General features: G+C 55.3%; 1 pseudogene; it reads right to left on the minus strand.

Annotated features, from left to right (window-relative positions):
• Positions 1–628: 628 nt before the first annotated feature.
• LOC123130530 (protein LYK5-like) lies at positions 629–8,048 on the minus strand (annotated as a pseudogene).
• Positions 8,049–11,814: the final 3,766 nt, after the last annotated feature.

Raw genomic sequence — 11,814 nt, forward strand, 5'->3', positions numbered from 1 at the left:
TAATAGAGAGGGTTTGCTCTTTTATGAGAGAATGGCGGGAGGTTCATGAGAAGCCGGTCCAGGCAGCCAAACCCTCCGTAGTGCAGCGATGGATGGCGTCGGAGGAGGGGTGGGTCAAGGCCAGCACTGACGGTGCTACATCAAAGTTCGGAGGCAAGAGTGAAGGAGGAGTGGTGCTTCGAGACTATAACGTTGTTTTTCTTGCAGGAGCATGCCACTTCTTCCCTCATGTCGTGGAGGTCGAGGCTGCCGAGCTAAAAGCATGTAAGAGAGCTCTTTTAGTGGCTATGGAGATCAATGTTCAGAGAATTCACCTAGAGCTGGACAGCCAGGCTCTAGTGCAAATGATCAATAGCCTGGAGAGGAACTTGGCAGCGACTGGATCTTGGGTGGAGGAGATCAAGACCATGCTACGAACTTTTGAGGATTTCCGTGTTTTGTGGGTAAGGTGTTCTACGAATATTGCTGCGCATAAGTTAGCAAAAGTTGGTGTAGGAGAACTTTGTAAGGTGTGGCTTGGGTCACCTCCAGATTGCATTCTGGGCGTGATCGCAGACGAGATTTCAAACTTTGTTTGAGTTAATAATAGCGGCGACATTTACCTAAAAAAAAGTTCCATTACTTATAAGTCGTCACACGGATGGGGAAAAGCTACTGTACATTTGGTTCTTAACTCTCGCTACACCAACAGATTACGCATCAAGTGATTTTGCTCTGCAGTATTATCTCCCCACGATCGAAGAGCGAGAGTTGCCGCAATCCGAGGGATCCCAATCCAGCGTGGAGTTGTACACCGCCGACAGCGTCACGAACACCTCCTCCATGGAGGGCCGCCCTCTGGGCTCCCTCGCCATGCACCGCACCGCCAGCGACGCCACGGGGACCGCGAGGTCCAGCGGGTAGTCGCCGTTCAGCCGCGGGTCTATGAACGCCCGCACCTTGCCGCGCGTCCTCGCCGTCGACGACCAGCCCCTCCGAGGACTCCCACAGCAGCGTCTCCCCCCTTTTGTCGCCGCCGTCGAATGTCGCCTCTTTCCCGGACAGCAGCTCGAGGAGGATGACGCCGAAGGCGAAAACGTCGAGCTTGGGTGTGATGAGGCCGTGCTCCAGGTACTCTGGGGCCAGGTACCCCTGGGTGCCCACGACGTGGCGGGTGAGCTGCGCGTCGCCACCGTCGGCGCCCATGGGGACCGACCGCGCTAGCGCGAAGCTTGACACCTTGGCGCGGAGGTCGTCGTCGAGGAGGACGTTGCTGCTCTTGAGGTTCTTGTGCACGCACGGCGGGTTGGTGTAGTGATGGAGGTAGTTGAGGCCGTCGGTGACGTCGAAGGCCGCCTGCACGCGCTGCTTCCACACGAGGGTGGCGCCGCTGCCGTGGAGCCAGTCGCTGAGCGCGCCGTTCTCGGCTAACTCGAAGACGAGGTAGGTGTCGCCGTGGTGGACGCAGAAACCGGAGAGGCGGACAAGGCTGGAGTGGTTCACGCGCTTCAGGATGCCCACCTCGCCGCTCACATCGCCGGCCACCCGCTTCACGGCCGCCGCGTCGCCGTTGATCTCCGCGCGGTACACGGACGCGTTCTTGACCCTCCGATCCTCCGAGAATCCTGCCGTCGCCTTCTCGAGTTCCGAGTACTTGTACACGGTCAGGGACTCCACCGCCGCGCGCGCGTCGCTGGACACCAACGCTGATGAAGATGAGGAGGTCATCGTAGCTGCCGATGTATGCTTGCCGGAGGCAAGAGCGTCGTAATCCGCCGACGAGGGCACGTCAAGAACCACCTTGCTCCCGCGGCCCCTTTCCCCAACGCTTGGCCGGGGCCGCCGCCGGCGAACACATAACAACATCAGGCCAAGAAGGCCCGCCAGCGCAAGAACGCCGACACCAACACCGACCCCGACGGCAATCCACTTCTCGCTGCCAGACGCCCGCGGCTGCTGTGCCTGCGGTGGCGCCGGTGCGGGCGGCGGCGCCCGTGACACGAGCATGTCCGGCGTGGGCGCGCTCTTGAGCGGGATGAGCAGAGTGGTGAAGGGAAATATGATCTCGCTAGCGGTGAGGTTGTTGGCCTGGAGCACAGCCTGGGTGTCGATACGGAAGCGGTCCGCGATGGCCGAGACGCTGTCGCCCCACGTGACGAGGTAGGTGAGCAGGTGCCTGACCCCGGCGGCGGCCTGTGCCGGCGAGGGGCACGCCCAGCAGATCGGCACGGTGAGGTTGTTCCCGGCGACGAGGTCGCGGCTGCCGTGCCTGGGGTTCTGCGCGAGGAGCGCCTGGCAGAACTGGATGGTGTGGCTGGAGTTGTGCTGGTAGTAGCCTCGCGGAGAGCAGCCGCAGGGGACCGGCGCGAGCACGAGGCGGAAGTCGGCGAGCGGGGAGACGGTGGGAACGCCGTTGGCGTCCGCGACGGCGGCCGGATCGGAGCCGAGGAGGTAGGAGATGGAGACGGCCGTGCCGTAGTGTAGAAGGACAAGTTATGGCTGTGCAATCGCGATGTATTGATCGGTGCACCAGGCACGTATATATAAGTACAGAGGTGGGCCACAACCTCAACTATAGAAGGAAAACAGAAGGTGGGCCCTACACACACATATACACGTACACAATATACTCAACACCCCCCCGCAGTCGAAGCGGCGCCAGTGACGCAGAGACTGGAACGAAACTCCTCAAAGGTGGAAGTCGGCAGTCCCTTCGTCATCACATCAGCGAACTGCTGAGCAGTCGGCACATGGAGAACCCGCATGCGTCCAAGAGCCACCTGCTCGCGCACAAAGTGAATGTCCAGCTCGATGTGTTTCGTCCGGCGATGATGAACGGGGTTGGCGGAGAGGTACACCGCAGAGACGTTGTCGCAGTAGACAACCGTAGCCTGGGAGACATCGTGATGTAGCTCCTGAAGTAACTGTCGAAGCCAGGTGCACTCGGCGACAGCGTTGGCCACAGCTCGGTACTCAGCCTCCGCGCTAGAGCGCGAAACCGTGGGTTGTCGCTTGGACGACCACGAGACGAGGGAAGGACCGAGGTAGACGCAGTAGCCAGAGGTGGACCGACGAGTGTCGGGGCAGCCAGCCCAGTCTGCATCGGAGTAAGCCACCATCTCCAGAGAAGTGGACGCCGTGAGTGTCAACCCAAGGGACATCGTGCCGCGGATGTAGCGAAGGATCCGCTTCACGAGAGTCCAGTGAGAGTCACGAGGGGCGTGCATGTGGAGACACACCTGCTGGACAGCATAGTGAAGATCCGGTCTGGTGAGAGTCAAGTACTGTAGGGCGCCGACAATAGACCGGTAGAACGGAGCATCCGACGCAGGCGAACCCGCAAGAGCAGAAACCTTGGCCTTCGTGTCAACAGGAGTAGCAACCGGATGGCAGTTGAGCATGCCAGCGCGCTCAAGAAGCTCATGGGCATACTTCTGTTGATGAAGAAAGAAACCGTCCGGACGCCGAACGACCTCAATGCCAAGGAAATAATGGAGAGCACCCAGGTCCTTGATAGCGAACTCGTCACGTAGCCGGAGAGTAATCTGCTGAAGAACGGCTGCGGAGGAGGCTGTCAGGATGATGTCGTCGACGTAAAGCAGCAAATATGCAGTCGTGTCACCGTGGCGATAGACAAACAGTGAGGCGTCCGAGCGAGTGACGCTGAAGCCCAGGTTCTGAAGAAACCCGGCGATCCGCTGGTACCAGGCGCGGGGTGCCTGCTTGAGCCCGTAAAGAGAGCGCGATAGCAGGCACACATGGCCGGGGAATGAGGCGTCGACGAAACCGGTGGGTTGCTCACAAAACACCTGCTCCTCAAGATGGCCGTGGAGGAAGGCGTTGGAGACATCCATTTGGTGAACGGGCCAGCCGCGAGAAACGGCGAGCTGGAGGACAGTGCGGATCGTGCCCGGTTTGACAACCGGGGCGAACGTCTCCGTGAAATCAACTCCAGCGCGCTGGCGGAAACCGCGGACCACCCAGCGAGCCTTGTAGCGCTCAAGTGAACCGTCTGAGCGGGTCTTATGACGGAAGACTCACTTACCGGTGATGACGTTGGCGCGAGGAGGCCGGGGAACCAGAGTCCAGGTGCGGTTCCGTTGGAGAGCGTCGAACTCTTCCTGCATCGCCGCAAGCCAGTGAGGATCACGGAGGGCGGCGCGGGCGGACGCAGGAATGGGTGACGGCTCCGCGGCAGAGGCGGCGAGGACGTACTCGTCACGCGAGTAGCGGAGGCTCAGGCAGTGAATGCCGGCGCGAGCACAGGTGACAGGGCCGGACGGGGCCACCGGTGCCGGCGAGGAGGCCGGCGTCACAGCCGGCGTCGCGGCCGGAGATAGAGCCGGCGAGGCGGCCGGTGACGGGGCCGGCGAGACGGCCGGCGGCGAAGCCGTCGAGGCAGCCGGCGAGGCGGCCGGCGTCGGGGCGGCGGAGGAGGCGCCCGACCCCGCGGCGCCCGAGTCGGAGGCGGCGGGTGAAGGCGGGGCGCCGGCCGCAACGGCAGGGCCGGCCGTGGAGGGCGCCGGCAGTAGGGCCCGTGGACCGCCAAAGCCCGGAGGCGGTCCACGAACCAGGCGTGCTCGTCCACCTGACGAGGTCGTCGATGGGCCGCCAGTGGCCGGTGGTGACGAGACGACGAGGGGTGCCTGCTGCTGAAACGGGAAGACCATCTCATCAAAGTAAACGTGTCGGGAGGTGAAAACACGGTGAGAGACTGGATCGTAGCAGCGGTAGCCCTTAGTGTTAGGTGGGTAGCCGAGAAAGATGCAGGCGACGGAGCGGGGTGCGAGCTTATGAGGCGCAGTGGCAGCGATGCTAGGGTAGCACAGGCAGCCGAAAATGCGAAGCCCTTCATAAGAGGGGGGTGCACCGAAGAGAAGGTGGTGAGGTGTAAAGTTCCCGCGAGTACGACATGGACGGATGTTTATGAGGAGGGAAGCGGTGGCTAGAGCGTCAGGCCAAAAGCGCGGAGGCACATTGGCGTGAAAGAGAAGAGTCCGAACGCAGTCATTAAGAGTGCGAAGGATGCGCTCAGCACGACCGTTCTGCTGCGAGGTGTACGGGCAAGTGAGACGAAAAATCGTGCCATGTGTGGCGAGAAGATCGCGGACAGCGGTGTTGTCAAATTCCTTCCCGTTGTCTGTCTGCAACGCAAGAATGGGCCGGCCAAACTGCGTGCGGACATAAGAGTAGAAACCGACAAGAGTGGAGATAACGTCCGACTTGCGGCGCAACGGGAAGGTCCACACATAATGCGAAAAATCATCAAGGATGACAAGGTAATAAAGAAAGCCCGTATTACTTGCAACAGGAGATGTCCAAACATCACTATGAATCAACTCAAACGGGTACGATGCAACAAAGGAAGAAGCCCTAAACGGAAGACGAGCATGTTTGACAAGACGGCATGCATGACACGAGTGATCCTCGTTCTTATTACACGTGAAAGAAAAACTCCGAAGTATGTGGCGAAGGGTGGCATGATTAGGATGACCCAAGCGAGCGTGCCGGAGATCCACTCCGGTGGCGAGAGCGACAGGGGCGGCGGAAGTGGTGGAGGCGGCGGAGTGAACTGGGTAGAGCTCGTCGGGGCTGTCACATCGGTGGAGCACCATCCGCATGCGAGCGTCCTTAACAGAAAAACCACAGTCGTCAAATTCAACGGTCACCGGATTTTCACGTGTAAGAGAACGGACGGAAACAAGATTTTTAATAAGAGCAGGAGAAACAGGAATATTAGACATGGATATAGGAGTGGAGTTAGACGGAAAATATGTATGTCCAATATGGGTGATAGGAAGAGAAGAACCGTCACCGACGGTGATGCGGTTGGAGGTGTGGACAGGGTGGGCAGTATGGAGGTTACCGGGGTACGCCGCCATATGAGCGGTGGCGGCACTGTCCATGTACCAATCGCCGCCGCCGGTGTAGCTGGACGGGGAAGGGGCGGTGTGGAGAGCCGCCAGGAGAGCCGGGTCCCATGGCGCCGGCGGAAGAGACGGCGCAGACGTCAGGGGCAGCGGCGGCGGCCCGCCTGGCGGCGGCTGCTGCCCGTAGGGTGCCGCATAGGGCTGCGGCGCGGCGTAATACGCCTGGTGTGACGGAGGCCGAGTGCCGAGAAGACCCGGAGTAGGAGCCCGTAGAACCGGCATAGAATAGGCGTGGACGACGCCGGTCCACGGGTTCTGACCGGCGTACCACGGGGCCGCCGGCTGAGGAGCCGGCTGCTGCTGGCGTGGCGCTCCTCCCTGAGCACCGCCGCCGCCGCCTCCCTGCTTGCGGCCACCCCGGCGGCCGCCGCGACGGCCTCCCCCATTGCCCGCCGGCTGGGGCGGCGAAAAGGGGGCAGGTGGGGCGGGCGGGAAGCCCGGCGAGAAGGCGGGCGCCGCCTGCGGGGGCGGCGTCGGGTGAGACGGTGGTGGGGCCGAACCCCCACGTGTGCCGGCAATGAGGGCGGTGTGGGTGGCGCGCGTCCTGGCCGCCCGCATCCGGCGTTCCTCCAGCTTGAGGTACGCGACCACCTTGTCAAAGGTGGGCTCCGGGATGAGGGTGAGGTTGGAGGCAGCGTTCCCGAAGTCCTCGTTGAGGCCGCCGGAGAGGGTGCTGATGAGGAGCTCGTCGCCGATCTTCTCCCCAGATCACGGAGCTCATCGGCGAGCTTCTTGAGACGCATGCAAAAATCATCGATGGACGAGTCAAGTTGCTGGCACCCATAAAACTCACAATAGAGGAGGACCTTGCACTGCAGCCGATTGTCGGTGAAGAGGCCGTTGAGCTTGGTCCAGACCGCATGGGCGTCGTCCTCGTCGTTCACCACGGTGTGGAAGATGTCGCTGAAGATGTTGAGGTAGAACCAGCGAATGATGGTGGCGTCGAGGATCATCCACTCCTCGTCATGGATCATGAGCGCGGAATTCACGGTGCCGTCCACGTGGCCGTGAAGGAGGTACTCACGGAACACGAGCGAAAAGTACCGCTTCCACGCGGAGTAGGAGGCTGTGGTGTGGTCAAGCTTGACCGGGACGCGCTCATGGATGTTGAGGTGCGGACGAGGGTGACGTCGGGACCGGCGAACGGGTTGGAGACTGTAGAGGAGGAGGAGCTCATGATGGCGGCGGTGATTGGGTTGGGGCGCGACGCGAGTTACAGAGAGGGAGAGGGAGCGGCGCGGGTTGGGAGGAGGGGTGGGCGGCGCGGGTGGGGACGGGAGAGAGGTGCGGTGCGGAGAAGGGAGGGAGCGGAAGCGGTGCGGCGGCGGCGGCGGCCTCGGGACAGGAGGCGGCGGCGGCGGCGGGCGGGGCGGGCGGGTGAAGGCGGTGGTGACCAGGGGCGGCGGCGGCGGCCTAGGGGAGGGCGGCGGCGGCGGCGGCTGGTGACGGCGGCGTAAGGCAGCGGCGGCGGCGGCGGCGGCACGGAGGCGCGGAGGCGGTGGCGGCGGCGGCTAGGGTTAGGATCTTGCTGCGATAGATACCATGTAGAAGGACAAGTTATGGCCGTGCAATCGCGATGTATTGATCGGTGCACCAGGCACGTATATATAAGTACAGAGGTGGGCCACAACCTCAACTATACAAGGAAAACAGGAGGTGGGCCCTACACACACATATACACGTACACAATATACTCAACACGTAGTACGGCGGGGAGGAGCGGAAGACGACGTAGGTGGCGCAGGGGGCGGCCGCGGCGGTGGTGTTGCAGGTGTAGCCGAGCACGGAGCTGCCGTTTCTGCCGTAGCAGTTGGTCTGCGCGTTGGCCTCGTACTGCTGCTGCCCTCGCGCGACGGCGAGGACGGCGAGGAGCGCGAGCGCCGCCGTGCGGAAGGTGAGCCCCCGCTTGCGCGGCGGAGCGGCCATTGCTTTGGGGGACGGATCCGGGTGGGAGTGTGGCACTGTGGCTGGCGTTCTCGGCCGGGTATGCGGCGGTACGATGGACGGACGGAATTATAGGTGGCTCTGCTATCTTCTTTCCACTGGGTGGTTGCTGCAGAGCGTAGACTGCAGCTGGAGCTAGAAGATGGGTCAACGGCGTAAGGAGTCAATCTTTTCGCTCGTCTTCGAATCTTCCATTTCGGAAAAAGGACCCCACGGGACCAGGTTTTCTGGCGATGTACCCACGGCCGCACCTAGGATCCGCTTCGCGATTTTCTCGCGATGTACAGAGCGTTGGTCGACGCGGCCGGGCAAGACACGCCGGATACCATCATGTGGATCAGAGAAAGCTCGCATGTACAATGGTTGATAAAACAGTCTTATCTTAAGTCTTGCATGTAATTGAGAGATGACAAAAAAATATGTCTACAATGGGTTATATCTTAGCCTTATCTTTAATAATTAGCAATTCCTTAAAACATAGTGAACAAATTGTGCTAAGAGATCATCTCTTGTCTTATCTTAAATAAAAGAAGACAAATCTTTTCTTACGAGTTCTCTCTCCTCCACCTCATCATTAATCCTACGTGGCACTCCTGAAATAGCACCATTGTACATACCCTAAAGCAGTTTCAAGGGAGGATGTGAACAAACTTTTTTTTCCCACGAATACGCAACATGCGTATCATTCTATTGATAGATGGAAAGCAAGCGTATCCGGGTTACAAGGGTAGCACCTTTGTTGACATCAGATTTTGACACGGCCAAAAACTTAATTAAGATGGCTTTAAATGGAGAAGTGCTCAAAGTGAGAAAGTTTCGTATCGTTAAAAAGAGAAACTTTTATATTTGGGCCATAGCCATCCGGTCTCATCTCTAAGGCCGAAGTTGTGTTTGAAGTACTCAGATTTTGTATTCAGAACACTATTTGGCTGATTACGCCCCCAAGATTGCCTCATATGAGAAATGTTTCCACACGGTTTGTCTTCGTCTCATCAAGACGATCGATTTCGATATAAAAAAACGTCTAAATTGGAGTTCATATGCAAAAGTTAGAGCCAAAACTGTGTGTTGCATAAGTTTGCCCCGGAAGTTCCGGGCAAAACTTCCGGGGAGGTTCCGGACAAAGCCGAAAGTTTGCACGCGGTGCGTCCCGAAAACTAGAATTTTAATATTATTTGCAGATTTACGGGGCCGATTTCGACATCAAGTTACCTCAGATGAAAAAGTGATCAACTGAAGAGTTTTTCTCCATTGCAAGATCTACAATTTTGCTTTTGGGACCATCGTCATCCGAAGTAGTATGCGACCTGCAGATTCAGTGCAAGAGGGATACTTGATATAAATTCAGCCCAGAAGTTCCGGGCCAGACCGGAAGTTCCGGCCCTCGTAGTCCGAGTTAGAGTAACTTTTGATGATTTGGACGTGATTTGAGTCTTTTTCTTGTACGGGAAGTCCAGTCGCCTCACATATATGTAAGGGGTGACGACCGATTGAACAACACACAATCGATCTATCAATATATCACCTTTTACCTTTACCCTTATCCCTCTCCCTTGTTCTTCTTCTTCCTCATTCTTCGTTCGTTCTTCGTTTGTAGGGCGGCGAACCTAGAGGCCCTAGGGGCGATCAGGTCGACCTAGGGCAGCCATAGCCACCGCGCGCCCCGATGAGGTCCCTCCCGGGAGTGTGGGGTTTCGGGTCCTCAAAAGTTCTCTCTGATCGTCTTGCGAATCGCGCTTCCGGCGAGACTCCTTCGACGTGAGCTACGGTGCATCACCCCTGGCGTCGAGGGTACACGTGATGTGTTCGTGTGTGAACACACTTTTTGGTGACTCCGCTGGGGACGAAGCTTTGAACGGTCTCCGGCCCGTTCTTGCTACAAAGAGATCATCATCTAGGGTTTGCAATCTACAAAGGTAATATGAATACCCAATTCCCTACCGTAGATGCAAATAAATCATATGATCTTACTAGATCGTTCAATGATTATACTCTATCAGTCAGCCCTAGTTTTTTCAATAATGCATCTAATTATGTGCATAGGCCGATTCAAAGTAATGTACATGTTTCAACTTCTTATGATACTAGTAACATACAACCTATGTATCCTAACTCTCATGCGTCGGCAACCCCACAAATCCATATGCCGATGAACAACATGATGGGTTCGGTTAATCGATTTGAAACACCTCATGTTAAAATTTCTAATAGCATAGAAGAAAGTGTTTCACCTTTTTATTCATCGGCAACTAATTTGCAGTATGTGAATCCAACCTTGCCGATGGATGGGAGAATTGGCCATGCTACTACTAGCTATTCGGCCAGTTACTGTCAACCATCATATGCTACATCTCATGTTAGTAATTTTTCAGCACCGTATGCAACTGTAGATGTTTATAATTCGGCCCCGCATCTTCATGGTCATAGCCGAATAAGTGAAAATTTTACAGGAACACATGTGCCGTCATCAAACACTGTAGCATATAATGCATACTCTACGCAATTCGAGAATTTGGCAGCACTCACGAATCATTGTCGAAAGAATTTGAAAGTATTGCGGAGCAATCCCTTCTAGAAGCGGTTGTGGCTGCGTTAAAAAAGAGCTTGGCACAAAACACGAGAATTAGTGCTCTTTGCCTTCAACAATATGAAAATGGGTTGTTTCCTGATTATGCTGCAATAAAGGCAAGAAGATGAAACTACATGCATTGATAGAATTGGTGAAAGAGCACATGGTTATACAGCAGTGCATACACCTCCACCTAGTACCGCAACATATTATACACCCCCTACACAATTGCAAAATTTCGGCAACACTAACACTTCATTGCCGAAAGATTCTAAAAGCATTGGGAGGCAAACTAATCTAGAGTGGGCTGATATTGAGAGGGGAGTTAAAGCTTTGCATGATAGGGTGCAAGTACTTCGCCAAGGGAGAATTGATAGGGAATTAGCTCAAAGAAAAAAGTGTTGCCAATTGATAAAATCGGTGAAAAGAATGATGATTCGGAAACTAAAAGTGCTTCGGTTGAACAAGCCGAATCAAGTAGTAAAGATTCTGAATCCATCAAATCCAAAGAGGCAAACATTGTTGAGAAAGGGCATGGGAAGCATAGCAAAACGACCATGCTTGATTTTTCTGAAGTTAAGGGAACCTACTTCCTGCCCTATGAGTTCCGTGCCGTAGAAATTGACAAGCCTCAAGCACAAAAGCAAGTAGCCGAACAAAGTTCGGCTGATAAGGATCTACAGGGTAATGATGCACGGAATAAAGAAAAAGATGATGAAAATGCATTGGAAAGTCATCCAAAGAGGAATCTAGATATTGTTCAAGTCACACCACCATCATGCTCTCCCAACGTATTTGAAAAGGTATGCATAGCGAGTAATTTACCTATTTTCAGATTTGGTCGCAACTTCATTATTGATGCATCTATAAGAAATATTCTCATAAGTAATTTTCAAAGACCAATGAAGATAGGCAATTTACTTGTTAGCAATAAAATTGTTACTAAGCATATCGGTCAATATATTGTACCATTCAATGAGACCGATAGTGACTTATTACTGCAGCCAAAGCTTTTCTCATTGCTTTATTTAAAGTTCATATCTAATTGGGTAGCTTTGCTTGCTTCATACTTGGCTTACGCATGGTCTCAATTAAGACATGTATGTTCTAACTACTTTGATTTCAGAAATTTAAAGCCAAGGTTAAAATATTTTGAGAAAACCAATGCTAGTATAGTTTCTTATTTAAAGACATTGGAAAAAGAATGTGAAAGAGAATTCATAGCCGAATGGGAAGGTGCCAAATCTGAACCATTCATTTGCTTAACTTCCAAAGCCGTTCTCACAACAAGATCGACTAGAAAACAAAAGGTATACCTTCGATTCAAACATGTGTGACCAAATCTTTGATTTGTTATTGAAAAATAATTACATTGGAATTTTTGATCACCAT

Source organism: Triticum aestivum, chromosome 6A, assembly GCF_018294505.1.
Source record: "Triticum aestivum cultivar Chinese Spring chromosome 6A, IWGSC CS RefSeq v2.1, whole genome shotgun sequence".
In the NCBI taxonomy this organism is placed as follows: Eukaryota; Viridiplantae; Streptophyta; class Magnoliopsida; order Poales; family Poaceae; genus Triticum; species Triticum aestivum.